General features: G+C 43.9%; 1 protein-coding gene across 2 annotated transcripts in view; it reads right to left on the minus strand.

Annotated features, from left to right (window-relative positions):
• Positions 1–17,500, minus strand: part of LOC308381509 (growth factor receptor-bound protein 10-like) — a 94,823-nt gene that overhangs the window by 25,028 nt on the left and 52,295 nt on the right. The gene's annotated exons all lie outside the window — the stretch shown is intronic.

Below are 17,500 nucleotides of genomic sequence, written 5' to 3' on the forward strand. Positions count from 1 at the left end.
AAGATATACTGTGTATACTTTAACCATGTTTACTAAACAAATACATACACAGGGATGCAGACTCCCATTCGCAGGCAGAGACGTGAATGCAAATACCTTCAGCACTAAACATTTCTCACAGGACTGCGCCCTGGTGTTGAGACACGGAGATGAGCGAGATCAATTTCTGAACTAAGTACCTCAACTGCAATCAGGCTTTTAGCCAGGCATGCGTCCGTGCGTCTTTCGGACGCAGTTCTAAAATAATACAAAATTGGACGCACTACTTTAAGGCAGACGCCCTACAGACCAGGGATTAAAATTAACGTCGTCCCGTCATCCCGTCATCCCGGGGCAGTATTAAATTGTCATTGGGACGATCAACAATTTAATTTGGGACGACGTCGGGACGACAAGAATTTCAGCCCGTTTTTTATTGCACTTGCAACTCATTTAAACGGAAAAGAAACGCAATTTCAATGTCCTTGAATGAAGACATTAGACACTGACAATAAATCTGACTTGACTTGAAATGGACTCGCGCCTCACGTTTGTGTTCTATTAGTGACAACAGTGGCGGTCCGTGCATTTCACGACTAGGCCTTCAGCGATGTCCTACACGATGTTAAACTGAGTGAATCCACCTCTTAATACCATCATTATGACGCCATGGCTCTCGAACTATATATTTATACAGAAAGGCAGTATAAGTGAGCATTGCATCACCTTAACATAGTCGAGTACAACAGACTTAATTAATATTTCCGGAGCATTTCAAATCAATACACCCGTATTAACAATACATTAAGAGTAATAAACTCTCAGTTATATGATCGCTTGGATATTACTGTCACAACTTAAAAATAAAAGGCGATTTTCAGAGATTAGTCTACAAAGTTTTATTCAGTCCACCGAAAGTAGCCTATGTGAGCTTTAACAAGTTTGTCCACTAAACATCGCATTGTCCCACCTGCAAAGCAGTTTCATTAAACTTCCTATCCTCACGATATCCAGTTTTTCTTGAAATTTCCGTCTTGAAAATGGCGTTGTAATTGTATCAAAAACTGGAATTATCAAGTTGGTGTAAACTAGTTTATTTGAGTTGGTTAATGTACTTCTGCAGTGTTGCCAAGTCCGCAGTTTTCCCGCAGGCTACTTTTGAAGTGTTGACGCGGGTTGAATTTTTTGTCCGCTGGTTTGGGTAAACCTATTACAAGAATATCTTAAAATAAAAATGTATTATTATACCCAAATAAGACCAACGTGACTTCAGATCAGCACGTAAACACATGGACATGGGACAAGCTGAAATTATTTTAATTCAGTAAATACATAGCCTATTGTAACGTGCCGGCATAGTCGCCCCATAATGCCGTGCGGCGGGCATATACTTTCTGTTTGTAATGCACTAGTGCTCAACAATGTTCCTTACTGTGCTAATTGCATGTCGTTGTTCTGTGTTGGGACTGCATTTACACAGGTCTGTGATGGAACACAGTCTGTTCGAGATAACTTGTAACAGGGCATAAAGCCCGTGCCATTTTGAAATTGTGTTGCGTTTAGTGTTTAGTGCAATAAAAAGCCATATTACGCATCCGTGATTTGTAACACTATTTACACATGTATGAACTATAAGTACATGATTTAAATATAGTAGTGCAACATGATGAGGTGTTTCAGTTGAAATATGGTATTGCATTAACTACAGTAAATGCATATGAAGTAAAAACAGTTCATTCATGTTGTCCAGGCACGACAATAACATGTCAAAACTCCGTTGCGGGGGAGGGGGCTGGTTCCACGACGAAGTGTCATCTCTTCCACAAACTCAAATCTGGTCACCCTATATTAGCATATAATATACGTAGCATATAAAAAAAACATAGCTAATAACTGCTAAGTGTCTTGCACATAATATATGAAAGATTAACTAAATTGAATATGTAATCACTAGTCAAGGAAGACTCTGGGACTAAGATATTCATAAAAAGTAAAACATTTTTTTTTAACTTCTTATTTGGGTCAGCCAAGTCTAACACTATGTAAGCCCCCTCCATATATACATACAAGATGTACATGGCAGTTCTGGCTTGAATTTCTTCTGTGTTGGTATGATTTTCAGTTTGTGTGGTACACTGATGTACATCATATGTGACAATTAAACAAAAATACTGCAACAGACACACCAAAAAATATTACCTGAATTCCACAAAATGTGCACCTCAAAATGCAGTAAAATAGCGTTTCAGACAGTTAGGAATACAAAAATTGACGGGGGGGGGATGCTCCAAGACCCTCCTACAAACTTGCGCCTGCGGCGCGCGCGCGCTCCACCGCGTTAGGTTAAATGACAAAATGGACCCCCCCTAAAAAAATCCTAGCTAAAAGCCTGACTGCAATTGCAAATCCAGAGCCACAATTTGTACAGCACTGAAGCCTTGGCTCGCCTGGATCGATTCTCCGTGGTGAAGACAGGTGGCAATCTAGATTAAGCCCAAACCCTCCTCCGAGGCAGCCGAAGTGAGAGAAGGTGACTGTTCAACTAGCACCTGCTGATATGATTAGTGGGAGGGAAGGGAGGTTGATGTTTGGAGAACTTCACAGCATTTTATGTGGGAGTAGTACCCTCTGTCAGTACATCCTAACAACACATACTTTGTCCCACTTTCAGCTTCGAGAATTTAATCTTAAACTGGCTGTGATGTCATGTAACTGAGAGAGTATAAGTATGTTAATCTGGATAAGTATGTACATTTGTTTGTTTCTGTTTCTCTCTGAGACACTGGCAAGAGAAAAAGGAGCGATGAACCGAAAGACAGACAGACAGACAGACAGACAGACAGACAGACAGCTTCTAACAGGTCCTCTGCTCATGCCACTCTTTCACAGCAAGCCCTGTCACGTGACTTCAGCGAAACCACTGCAGCGCACAGGTCACGTGACCAGTAGATGAGTTGAATTCGCTGGCAGGCTGGCAAAAACCAGGGGCAGAAAACTCAGTCACTCAGTCGGGCACTCCATATAATATGTGGCAACATTAACCGCAGCTCGCACCACTGCAGTGGCCCCGAGGTTGATTCCTACTCCGTCTACTACCAGCTAGAGTCGACCTCACCACACTTATCTCTCACACACACACACACACACACACACACACACACACACACACACACACGGCAACCTCACCACACTTCTTCTCAGTACAGTGTTCTTCGCACGGCCGGAGGCCTCTATTTCTGAATGACGCTTTCATCAAACCGCCTTTGAGATATTTTGTTTAAAAAAAAAAAACGCTTCAGAGTTACACAGAGCATAATCAAAAGATATCAAACTACTCAAGAGATCGGTGAGCAGTGAAAAGAGCCCTTTGGTGTGCTAACCTCCAGCGTTGACCTGGCGGAATCTGCCTGCCTAACGGCCAACACGAACAGCGGCAGCAGCAACGGCAGCAGCAGGCTGGGGATACTAAACCCACTGCTGGGATGCTAAGGCCAGAGAATGCTCAATGTCAGCGGCACTCTCCTCCAGCACAGCAGGCAGCCTGGTGGCACAGATCTGGAGGCTGCCTGCTGTTGCACGAACACAAGCATGTGTTCAAGCACAACCATGGGCAGTTCACTACTGAGAGGCGGCCTCTCTCACACACACACACACACACACACACACACACACACACACACACACACACACACACACACACACACACACAGAGAGAGAAACGGCCCAGGGTTGCAGAGCTTCCTGAGAGTCAGTCCAGCGATGGGACAATAATAATACAATAATACTAACCCAGCAATCAGAGAGAGAGACCTCTTCTGTACTAATCCATGTGTGTGTGTGTGTGTGTGTGTGTGTGTGTGTGTGTGTGTACGTCTGGCTATTTCAAACGTCACCGTACATGAGTAATAAAACACCCTAAGGACACGAGAGGTAGAGATGATGACAGCTTGCATTCACACGCACACGCACACGCACACGCACACGCACACGCACACACACACACACACAAAGGGACAAAAAGAATAGTGTCCAAGTAAACCCAGGAAGAACCTTCACTCTCCTTTGAAATACACACACAATTCAGAAATTTGGGACAGCAACTCCCACACGCTACGTACAACTGTAGAAACCAGAGCAAAGCAGGCAGGAAAGAAACAAGAATCCAGTTTAGCGCTGAGAAGATGGCAAGAGAATCCTGTGCGTCACACACACAACCACACACACACACACACACACACACACACACAAACACACACACACACACACACACACACAGACACACAGACACACAGACACAAACACAAACACACACGCGCGCAGGGAAAAGTTGTCAGTGCGCAGAAGGAGCTCTTACCTCCACAGCCTGAAACACACAGCAGTCAGGAGAGCACGATGGCATTGTCACTCTGAGCCTGCCTCCTCACACTCGCACACAGACAGAGCTCGAGAGAGCCAGGAAGGGAGGGAGGGAGGGAGGATAGGAGGGAGGAAGGAAGAGGGAGGGAAAAACGGAGGGGGCGGGGAGAGGACAGAGAGAGAGAGAGAGAGAGAGAGAGGGAGGAAGGGGGAGGGAGAGAGGAAGGGGGAGGGAGGGGGAGAGAGGAAGGGGGAGGGAGGGGGAGAGAGAGAGAGGAGGAAGAGGAGGCCTAGGGTAGAAGATGGGGAGAGAAAGAAAAAGAAACAAAAAGGGAGAGAGTAAAAGAGAAAGAATGAGGAAAGAAAGCAAAGAGGAAAGGAGTGTGAAAGAGAAAGAGAGAATCTTCTCCACTTTTGTGTGGGTTAAGGAGGACTGTTCTGCATGCTACTCAGCAAGAGGATTAGAATGGATACCTGAGTGTGCGTGTGTGTGTGTGTGTGTGTGTACTGTGTGTGCTCACATTTATGAGCGTAATGGCAAAGAACAGGACACTGACTCCCTATTATAGAAAAAACAGACAAAAGAAAACTTTTTAAAACACGCGTCGTATGCTGTACAGGAAGCAACGAGTCAATCAGCCCGAACCACACCAAAAAGAAGCTCTCAGCACACCTTTCTTTTTCCACAACAAGCTGGCACATGAGTGATTAAGTCGGCTCCTGGCCACGGTACAGCATACACTGTTGTCTTTTTCCTTTTTCACCTTCCTCAATTTTCAGTTTAAAGTTCCTGTTTGAAGCTACCAGCCAAAGCAAACATCTGCTGCTCCCTCTGAATCCCACTCCAGTCCTTCTAGGCCTTACACAAGCTCTCTCTCTCTCTCCCTCTCTCCCACTCTCCCACTCTCCCACTCTCCCTCCTCCTCCTCCTCCTCTCTCTCCCTCCTCCTCCTCCTCCTCCTCCTCTCCCTCCTCCCGCTCTCTTCCCTCCCCTCCCCCTACCTCTCCCTCACTCTTCTTTTTCCAACTCTTCTTTCCTTCTCCTCTGCTCTCTGAAAACCTGGGTACTCACAGCATACCCTAAACTCTGTCCAACATACACACACGCACACGGAGATGTACATATCGGAGAGAAACACACATGGTGAACAGAGCAACCATGATCCTCAGAGGGCCTCTGCTGACAAGAGCCACACACACACACACACACACACACACACACACACACACACACACACACACACACACACACACACACACACACAGTGCAAGTGATATAGGCTTAGAGAGAGGAAGAGCAAAAGAGGGAGAGACACATAGTGATTAAGTGAGAGAGCGAGAGAGTGAGAGAGAGAGAGAAAGAGAGAAAGGTAGACACAGAGAGCCTGTAACCTGATACTGTCCTGTCTGTGATGGGGGTTGGGCTTGCAAAGAGGCGGGCTGGCCTGGCAGCCCAGCGTTTGGGGAGCACTCCTAAAACACTTCGGCCCGGTTTGGGAGAGCACCCTGCGGCCCAGCGCGGACCGACAGCGCCCACGCCACAGAGAGATAGCGAAAAAAAGAGAGAGAGAGGGAGAGAGAAAGAGATAGAAAGATAGGGAGAGAGAGAGAGAGAAATAGAGATAGAGAAAGAAAGAGAGAGAGAGGAAGAGAGAAAGAGAGAGAGGGAGAGAGAGAAAGAGAGAGAGAGAGGGGCAGCCCAGCGTTTGGGGAGCACTCCTAAAACACTTCGGCCCGGTTTGGGAGAGCACCCTGCGGCCCAGCGCGGACCGACAGCGCCCACGCCACAGAGAGATAGCGAAAAAAAGAGAGAGAGAGGGAGAGAGAAAGAGAGAGAGGGAGAGAGAGAAAGAGAGAGAGAGAGGACTCCTTTCAGGAACGTCTACATGCTCTGCAACAGCTGCATTCTGAGCACCAGCCACTTACGATCAGATTGACAAGCCCGAGAGGACAGTGGCATGGAAGATTTCCCTGATATTATATATATATTATATTCCCTGGGTATTAGTTGGGGAACATTAGCTAAACGTTGGGGAACGTTGGTGGTGGCAGTGGGGACCTGGTGGCAGTGGGGACGTGCTGGCAGGCCACCGTTGCTCTGTGCTTCTCGGAGGCAGAGCAGGAGGAATGTGAACAATGCAACACTGAGTCATCATTCGAGCTGAGAGCATGCGCGAGAGAGGGAGAGTGTGAGAGAGAGAGAAGGGAGAGAGAGAGGTGAAGGGGTGGGTAGGGAGGTGATAAGAGAGAGGGAAAGAGAGAAGGAAGAAAAGGAGAAGAAAAGTAAGGGAGAGAGGGAGGGAAAAGGTGACCGAAAGAGGTGGAGAAAGTAAGTGAGGGAGGGAGAGGGACAGATGAGGGAAAGAAGGAGAATGGGAGGGATAGAGAGGGGAGATGGAGGAAGGGGTGAAAGTGAGAGAAATAGAGAGAACGTGTAAGAGGGTGAGAAAGGGCAAGGAACAGAGTTTAAAGGGAAAAGAGAATAAATAAGAAGTGTGACTGTTGGGAAAAAATGGGAAAGAGTGAGTGGGGAGGAACAAGAGAGGAACGAGAGAGAAAGAGTACGAGATAGGAACGAGAGAAAGAGAAAGAGTAAGGGAGACGAACGAGAGAGAGAAGAGAGAGTATGAGACACGAACGAGAGAGAGTATGAGAGAGGAATGAGAGAGCGAGACAGTATGAGAGAGGAAGGAGAGAGAGAGCGAAAGAAAGAGAGTATGAGAGAGAGAGAGAGTACGAGAAGAGAGGAGAGAGTATGAGAGAGGAACGAGAGAGAGAGTACAAGAGAGAGAGAACAAGAGAGAGAGAGTACGAGAGAGAGAGAGAGAGTGCGAGAGAGAGAGAGAGAGTGCGAGAGAGAGAAGGGGCTCAACAGCTGGCCCATAATATCCACAATGTTGAGTATGTTAACCAAGAACAGACAGAGAGAGAGAGAGAGAGAGAGAGAGAGAGAGAGAGAGAGAGAGAGAGAGACCTACATGCAGTTTCTCAAAAAACTATACATATATACACATATTCTGTCTCCACCCTCTCAGGTCCACACAATCACTGTCGTTCTCTCTCTCACTCTCTCACACACACACACACACACACACACACACACACACACACACACACACACACACACACACACACACACACACACACACACACACACACACACACACACACACACACACACACACACACACACACACACACTCTACAGGAGCCTCAGAGCAGATGGGCAGGGGGAGGGAGGCACAGACACCACCAGTAAAACACAAACATCTGAACTAATATCTGACTGGTATAAGTGTGCAGTCAGATTTGGGGTAGGTGAATGGTTTGGGCTAGTGTTAGAACATCCCTCCCTCACGCTTCTCAATGTCCTTTCCTTTCTCCCCTCTCTCATTTCTCTTCATGGCCTGAACTCGGTTAGCACCTTATGAGTGATTAGAGTAATCGGCACGCGCCCCCCCGCACAAATGTTAACAGGCACACACACACACACATGCATGCAAATGCATACACTTAGGCACAAAAAACATCCAGCAGCTTACCAACCATAAGCCAAAATAAGCATGTACACACAAAGAAACAAACTAGGGCATCCATTAGCCTTGACATAATACACCATTTTCTCTTACCTCAGAGTGCATGTGATTATGTGGACATATGTGCGTGAGTATGTATGTGTGCCAACAAAAAAACTTGTTAAGAACTTTTCTGCTCTCCTGTCAACGACTTTGGCATAAATGTGCAGTAAATGTTTGTATTGATATTGCCATGTATGTTTTGAATGTTTGTGTATATATGTGCATATCCGTGTGACTGTGGGAGAGATTTAGTGTGTGTGTGTGTGTGTGTGTGTGTGAGTGAGTGAGTGAGTGAGTGAGTGAGTGAGTGAGTGAGTGAGTGAGTGAGTGAGTGAGTGAGTGAGTGAGTGAGTGAGTGAGTGAGTGAGTGAGTGAGTGAGTGAGTGAGTGAGTGAGTGAGTGAGAGAAAGAGAGAGAGAGAAAGAGAGACAGAAAGAGAGACAGAAAGAGAGAGAGAATGAGACATGCAGAGATTCAAAGTAGGAGAGGGTGTTCTGCTTCTCATCACTGAGTCTAAATCAAAACAGCTGTGTGATATTTATAGTGCAAATCTGCCCAAAGACAGAGGAGTCATTGTAAAGGCACATAATGTGTGTGTGTGCGTGCGTGCGTGTCATAAATACAGCATCACTCCATCAGGTCTTGTGAGTGAGGGAGAGAAGGAGAGAGTGAAAGTGAGAGAGAGAGAGATAGAGAGAGAGAGAGACAGTGTGTGAGAGAAAGAGAGATGGAGAGACTACTTTTGCCACCGCTGTGACTCTTCCACATTTCAGGACAGGACACAAAAGAGACAGCAGAAAGCTTTCAGAGCAACTTCATGCTGTGACAAGTTCAGCTAAGAACAGCCCAAATCCCTCCTGAGTACAGACCTCAACACAAGCAGAACACACACACACCCACACCCCCCACCCCCACACACCCACACAAACATACAAATCTTGCACACAAACATACACAGACAGAAATGTAATCCAACCACACACCAATACACAAACACACAAGCCGCACATACATGCCCACACACACACACAGAATGGTGGTGTACAGAGTGGGGCAAAATCCTACATAGGAGTTCAACTGGAAAAGTCTGTGCTCTCTCATCAGTAGACAGCCCTGTCTGCACCAATCAAACGCGACACGCTGATTACCAAACCAGACGGCACAAATTCAATTTCATCCCACTTACCACACACACACACACACACACACACACACACACACACAACACTAGGATTGCTCGGAACAGAATTTACTGAACTTTAAACAACCCTTTACTTGAGATACATCACAACAACAACAACAAACACACACACACAAACACACAAACACTTGCTGCCACTTGAAAACACAGTCACAGACACAAACACAAACGCAACGCAGTACTCAAAAACTAAGGGCATATCTCTAATGTAGAACTAGTCAGAGAGAAAGAAAGAAACGTTGTGTGTGTGTGTCCGTGTGTGTGAATTTTGGTGGGGTATAGTGGGGTGGGTTCTGGCATTACTGAGACTGCAGAAACATTGGAATGACGGGGGGAAATATCTGAAATGCCAGCAAGCACAGCTGGAGACAAACACATGCGCGCCACACACACACACACACACACACACACACACACACACACACACACACACACACACACACACACACACACACACACACACACACACACATTTTTCTTATTGTTAAAACACAGTTATAGCGCAGACACTCTATAGTCCAGGGCTCTTCAATTAGTTTGGAGCTGGGGCCGGTTCCTGAAACTGATGCAAAGTCAGGGGCCGGAGGATATGAGTAATCACGGTAACTTATAAAGAAATTACAACATACTGAAGAAGTCAATATATTCTATTTTGTAAGTGCTAGAGGCGCATAGGCCCAAGGATTCAAAAATGAAACCAGGTGAGCAATAACCAAGCCATATTAACAGACAATTCAAGAAATGCAATTAACTAACAAAAACATGCACTTCATTGTACATAGATGTACCAACACAACTTTACTGGTCCTTATCCTCAATATTTAAGATTAAACTGATTTGAGTGACAGGCTGAATCAAATGTATCTCCAGCAACAAAGTGCATTGAATGGAACTGAATAGAATTGCAACAACTTAAAAGTGCATGGTATTATATCGAGGAGAAGTGTTTCAAATTTCACTCAGTTCAGGTGAACTGTATCAATTCTTTAGAATTTCATTCATTTAACTGGCAAAAAACTTCCAAGTGCACCCATTCTTTTTTTTACTATTCTGCCATGCTTCTCTGTTTGTGGCATGGTCCCTCTAGCCTGCTAAATTGGCTTGGCAGATAGATAACAGTTTTCCCAAGAGAAAGGATGAAGCTTGAAGTTCTTTTCAAACCTTTACTTAAGAAGCACTGTAAAACTGAGCAGACATACAGAGTAATCTTGGTAATCTCATCCCGTAACATTCGTTTCTAAAAACAATCACTTAGCATTGCATGTTTAACTGAGATAGAAATTACGTTAGCTTAATGCTAACTTATAGGGGAAATTCCATAGAGACCGCGCTAGCGTTTAGCATATTCATCAACGTAATCAATTCGAACAAACTACAGTTCATTACAAGTGGTCTCCACAAGAAGTAATGTTTCTAAGTGATAACTGTTCAACTGTTTAAGAAAATACTTACAGGCAAAGGTTTTCTGACCATATATATCAGAGTAGGAGAAAAATATACCACTACCTATATGGGTGCATACCGCCACCCACTGCACGTGAGAGTGTACAATTAGCAATAGTCACAAACTGAATGAGGCTACGGGAGCTCACTCTGGGGGCCAGTCCAAAGCATCACAAGGGCCCTGATATAGTCTATAACCATACCACTGGTCCCCCAGTCCTGAAAAGAAATAGACCGAAAAAGGTCTTTTAGATTGGGTTAGGGGGAATACCATCGAGGCCTCCCAGTATACACACAGTAGAGATTATGGAAATATTTGGCTCAGAGTACATGTTTAATTTTTGGTCAACCCAATCCGGAGAATGCGTAATGATAATCATTAACCCTGGGTCCTGGAATGCTGAGGAGGGACTTCAGATACAGGAAACCGAACGCCAGGATTTCCTTTCCTGCGGAGCGCCTTGAGGCATCGTGAAGTGCTACACAAATGAAATGGAACTGAATGAAGATTATAATGCGTACGTGTCTGTGTGTGTGTGTCCATATGTGTGTGTCCGTGTGTGTGTCCATATGTGTGTGTCCCCATGTGTGTGCCCATGTGTGTGTCCATGTGTGTGTCCATGTGTGTGTCCATGTGTGTGTCCATGTGTCCGTGTGTCCGTGTGTGTGGGTCCGTGTGTGTGTCCATGTGTGTGTCCATGTGTGTGTCCATGTGTGTGTCCATGTGTATGTCCATGTGTGTGTCCATGTGTGTGTCCGTGTGTATGTGTGTGTGTATGTGTGTGTGTCCGTGTGTCCATGTGTGTGTCCATATGTGTGTCCATGTGTGTGTACGTGGTGGTGTCCATGTGTGTGTGTGTCCATGTGTGTGTGTGTGTGTGTGTGTGTGTGTGTGTGTGTGTGTGTGTGTGTGTGTGTCCATGTGTGTGTGTGCTGTAGGCTGATTATGCCCTCTGGTCAATGCGGGGCCGTGCCAGACGCTGGGCTGCGCTCAGGCAGCTGGGTTGCGCCCTGTGGAGGCGTCTCGCTGATTTCACACTGAACGCAGAGGGCGCGAGAGCCAGGCCTCCCACTCCACTCAAACTCACTTAAACCCAAGACAACATGACCCAATGCAGTTAGTCTGCAAGAATACCTCAGTGTGCATTGCCTGTCTTACACAGGCATTAACTCTTTCTCTTTCCTCATGCACGCACGCACGCAGAAACACACACACACAGTAGAGGATGGATACCCGATCCGAGCCTGTCGGAACCCGTCGGGTTGGGCCGGGTTCGGACAAATATTAGAAATGTATAAGCGGGCTCGGGTCGGGCTCGACACATCAGCACGATAATGCATTGAACATTCCAAATGTAAAATATCTTAATAAATAGTGAAGCCAACTGTCTGCTTCACATGATGCAAAAGTTAGTTTTTGAGAATAAAATAAATTACATTTAGGTCCTACATTTTAGGATAACAGCCTTCTTCCCGTGGCGGTAATTTGTTTATGTCCGTGAGAACACGATTACAGGTGGCAAAATGGCATCACGGAGAAAGTTGATCTGGAGAGTTTAAAATGATACTAAACGAAGGGAAATCTACTGTATGGAGATATTTCTGCTTAGTAGACGATGCAGATTCTAATAAGGCTGTTGGATATGTCCAATGTAAGAAGTGTGAAGTTTTAATGAAATATGATTGTGGCAAAATGGCATCACGGAGAAAGTTGATCTGGAGAGTTTAAAATGATACTAAACGAAGGGAAATCTACTGTATGGAGATATTTCTGCTTAGTAGACGATGCAGATTCTAATAAGGCTGTTGGATATGTCCAATGTAAGAAGTGTGAAGTTTTAATGAAATATGATTGATGCAACTCTCGGTCTCCACAACAACATGGATTAAACCTCGGTGGTTGGATGTAGATAGTTTCAGAACGAGCGTCGGCGTGCTAAAAGATCTTCAATGGTGAGACTTGTCTGTTGTGCCTCCGTTGGTGTAGCATGAAACGTGAGTTTTATTAAAGCTTAGCGTGTGTAATGTGTAGATATTTCATTCCGTTTGTTAACCTTTCCTGCTGTCTGTCTCTGAAAGTTGGAGATTGCAGGGGAGAAAAATGCTCCACGGCCGAAGTAGATTACATGTTTTTAACTTCGGGGTTAATTCCCTTTCCTTTACGTCTGCTGCTGGTTAGTAAATACAGACAGCAGGAAAGGATAACCAACGGGATGAAATAGCTACACATTACACACGCTATGCTTTAATAAAACTCACGTTACTCACATACTGGTTAACACTGTTACAGCACATAAATGTTTGTCGCTAAATCCAAACTATGCGTCACCGTTGTACCTCCTTGTAGCCTACGTGCTCTTCTTAAAGGAGACGCACCATTTTACTAAACGTTCTTGCAATGTGAATCATTTAATTTAAATATGCTTATTGGCCTTATTGTGTACGCTTGTGCGTTTAACAGCGCTTGTTTGTGAGAGAGAGCATTTAACTGTTGATGCCCCAGTTTAATAAAGCCAGGATATTCATAAAAAAACGTACGTCAATGTGGCATTAGTAGGCTACTATGAACAGTTGAGAAATGTATTCCGTCGGGCTCGGTTCGGTTTCGAAAAAAAATATTCTAATGGCTGTCAGACTCGGTCCGGGCTCGGTTACTATTCTGTCGGACCGGGCCGGACAGGCACACACATACACCACATGGTCCAAACCTCGTTATCATCATTATACTCTGGCTCATGCCATAATTCTGCCTGAAATGTAATATTGTTATTAAGTACCTCTGGTGCAGAGCATACATGCCTACATGCACGCACATATCTGATTACAAGGACACCGATACTCACACTCTGACATTAACAGAACCTCTTACATATTAACACCTAACACACACACACACACAACACACACACACACACACACACACACACACACACACACACACACACACAAACACACACACACGCAACTGCACAAAGGATAGGTGGCATTAAAGACAGTGTGTGATAGAGACAAACGGAAAGAGAACCGGACAGAAAAAAAGGAAGAGGGCGTTTGAAAGAGAAGAGCAACAGAAGGAGGAGAGGGCGTTCTCCTGCAAGCATTTTTAGAAGTGTTGGGTCATCTTTGTCCCTCAGGAGCCCAAAATCATTCCTAATTATAGTCAGTTGACAGGACCTTGAGTGTGTGTGTATGTGTGTGTGTGTGTGTGTGTGTGTGTGTGTGTGTGTGTGTGTGTGTCTAAGCCTAACAAAGCATAATGCATCTGAAGGTGTTGGGGCACAAATATATGGGAGGAGAGAAGTTAAGTGCGCCTAATGATGTATAGCGTGGTATTAACTAAAACTGCCTGGTGAGCGCACGTCTCTCATTTGCGGGCTAATTCTCCGCCTCATAAAAGCACGTCTTAACCAGGAAGCGCATTTCCATTGAGTCTGAAAACGTTGATATGGCAGCAGCTATAAGAGCAAGGCGAAGAAAGAAGACAGAGACAGCACACAGAAAGAATGTTTTCAACTCGTATAACACTTTTTCAGTTAAGCGAACCACAAATCATTAGACAGTACAGGTTAACCAGCCATGCAATACTTCAATTACTGGACCAGATCAGAGACGACATCGAACCCTCCACCCGGCGATCACATTCCATTCCATCAGTTGTTAAACTCCTGGCAACATTCGCAAATATTGGCCTCCGCATAATTTCAAACAGTTATAGCATCTGCAGTTGGTATATCTCAGCCTTCACTCAGCCAAATATTCACCCAGGTACTCGGCGCATTGCTACGGCGCACTGGTCATTATACATTTCCCCACTACGATAGCTGAAATTAAACTTTCCGAACGTAATTGGAGCCATTGATTGCACCCACATGCAAACAGTCCCACCTTCAATCCACGAACACATTTACCGAAACAGAAAGCACACATATTCAATGAATGTCCAGGTCATATGTGATGCCAACATGACCATTACTAACGTGGTAGCCAAATACCATGGATCTGTCCATGACAGTTTTATCTTCCGGAATAGTGCCATCTACCCATGATCGAGCAACGGTGATTTTGGAGAGGCCTGGCTACCTGGTAAATGTATTTGCTTCAATGGGGATATATTGTAGTGAACCCATGTCCCTTGTAGAACGTATTAATCTCGCCATGTACACATCTATATTGTTATAATAGACAGTTTGCATTAATGCCACCAATAGCATATTCTTTATAATCGTGTTCTTTTAAACATCTCGCTGTAGGTGATGGTGGGCAGAACAACAATATAACCGCGTGCCCATTAAATCAGGTTCAGTGATTGAGCGAACGTGAACCAATATATCTATCTCCTCTTCGCTGAACCTTAGTTTTTTCTTCCTCGAATCTCCATGGTGGCAGTAACAGGTTGCAGGCGATTTCTCCTGTCTTTTAACGGTGCGCTAAATAAAGATTGCCCAGCACAGCTCTGGATTGATAAATACCACGGAAAATGCAGAAAAACACTGTGCGTTAATGTGCGCCTGGCAAAGGCGCAGATTAAGCTGCGGTCGCAATGTTAGTAAATCAGGCCCTAAAAGGCGGAGTAAGCACAGAGTGCCCAGCGCGGATCTGGTTTGATAAATACCACGGAAAATGTGCAAAAACACTGTGCGTTAATGTTAGTAAATCAGGCCCCTAGTGTAACAATAAATACTATTTTACATAAGATATTTAAAAAAAGGCAATAACCTGTGGAGGGCATGCACTCCTCATGTGAACATTTCAGAAGTATTCAGTTCAGGATATTCAAACAAAACAAACCATCAGGGCCCATTTAAAGGTTTATCTAACAAATATCAATTTATTTTGGGAACCGCTTACTACGCACCAGTCAGAAAACTGTAATAATATGATTAAATAACATGCAATGCAATAGATTTGTGTCTGAAAACAAACAAGTTTCTCAAAATAAATACAGCTCTTGCTGAGACGTTCATGGAGTGATTTTACATGCTTTAGGCTACTTTCACCCGATTTATATTTGCTTAAGAAAAATCGTTGTTATTTTATTTACCTCATATCCACAGAACTTCATGCATATTTGTTTCTTTCGACTCTTCTGTTTATTGAAACTTTCCTGTTGTAACAGTTGACAAAGTGGGCTCCGGCCTGAGGTTCCCAGATGAATCACATCATTCCTTGGCCAAAACCAATCCTTTTTTGATTTAAGTCCACATTTATAAACTATTTCCTAACCTCGCTCCCGCCCTTCAAGAACATATATAAATACTAGTGCTGTCAGTTTAACGCGTTATTAACGGCGTTAACGCAAACCCATTTTAACGCCGTTAATTTTTTTATCGCGCGATTAACGCGATATAAAAAAAAAAAGTTTCTCAAAATAAATACAGCTCTTGCTGAGACGTTCATGGAGTGATTTTACATGCTTTAGGCTACTTTCACCCGATTTATATTTGCTTAAGAAAAATCGTTGTTATTTTATTTACCTCATATCCACAGAACTTCATGCATATTTGTTTCTTTCGACTCTTCTGTTTATTGAAACTTTCCTGTTGTAACAGTTGACAAAGTGGGCTCCGGCCTGAGGTTCCCAGATGAATCACATCATTCCTTGGCCAAAACCAATCCTTTTTTGATTTAAGTCCACATTTATAAACTATTTCCTAACCTCGCTCCCGCCCTTCAAGAACATATATAAATACTAGTGCTGTCAGTTTAACGCGTTATTAACGGCGTTAACGCAAACCCATTTTAACGCCGTTAATTTTTTTATCGCGCGATTAACGCGATATAAAAAAAAAAAAAAAAAAAAAACTTTTTTTTTTTTTTTTTTTAGATTAACGTTATTTTGCCCTCCCAAACTTTGTAGTAGGCTAACGTCACGTTTGAGTGAATGATGAGCGCGATACAACGAAATGGATGATAAAAAGCTTCTGAATAGAAAGTTTACCTTTAAAAGTTGTGTTGTGCAAAAGAAGCGAGCTTCACTGTTGTCTGAAAATGTCAACAGGCAGCTGGCAGCAAAAAATATTAAGCCATGGTTTAACTGCACTATAGGCTGAGTCCATGTTTATCTTAAATGTGCACTTTATAATTTTATTTTGTACCGCCCTGTTTGGCAATGTTGTTTTTCAATAAAATAAAACTTGCTTAAAAATTGCTTAAAGCAAGCCAATCCACTTTTCCATGTTGATAACAGCATTAAAATAAAATAAAAATGATGGAAAAAAAAATAATTGAAGGGGCATTTAGAATAGATAAAATTTGCGATCACGATTAATTTTAAGTAATTTAATCGCGATTAATTTTGAGTTAACTATGACAAAAATGCGATTAATCGCGATTAAATTTTAATCGTTTGACAGCACTAATAAATACTCATATGGCTGATGCACAACAGGCCTTTAAGCAAGGGAATCAACACTGAATCCTTCCATTTCCAAGTTCTGAGTTCCATGGCCAGCACATGCAATTGTAGCAGCTTAGGGAACATAGTGCAGTCTTGGAACATTTGGGGGGAGGGGGGGTACAGGTAGGTAGGGTCACTGTAATGTCACTGAGAATTACCCAGGGTCAGAACAAGACGCTTTTAACCAATCATAGATTTCATAGATCTCTTTTAACCAATCATAGATCTCTTTTAACCAATCGTATATCTCATAGATCTCTTTTAACAAAACCAATCACAGGTAACTCATCTAGTCCTACACCTATTCAGGGGCGAGCTCTCAGGTAACAGAACAACAGGTACCCAATGTAGTCATGCCTAATGATACCACAAACAGCTCCAAGCACATGCACAGAGAATGATTTGAATAAATATTCACATACATCAGAGAGGATATTTGGGATGCAAAATGCTTTGCAGATCTTCAAAATATTCAGTAACAAGTAGTTAAAGCGTTCGTTTACATTTTCTATGAACAGTGAAACTTATATCGGGACACCAGTCTCC

The sequence above is a fragment of the Sprattus sprattus genome, assembly GCF_963457725.1.
Source record: "Sprattus sprattus genome assembly, chromosome: 20".
In the NCBI taxonomy this organism is placed as follows: domain Eukaryota; kingdom Metazoa; phylum Chordata; class Actinopteri; order Clupeiformes; family Clupeidae; genus Sprattus; species Sprattus sprattus.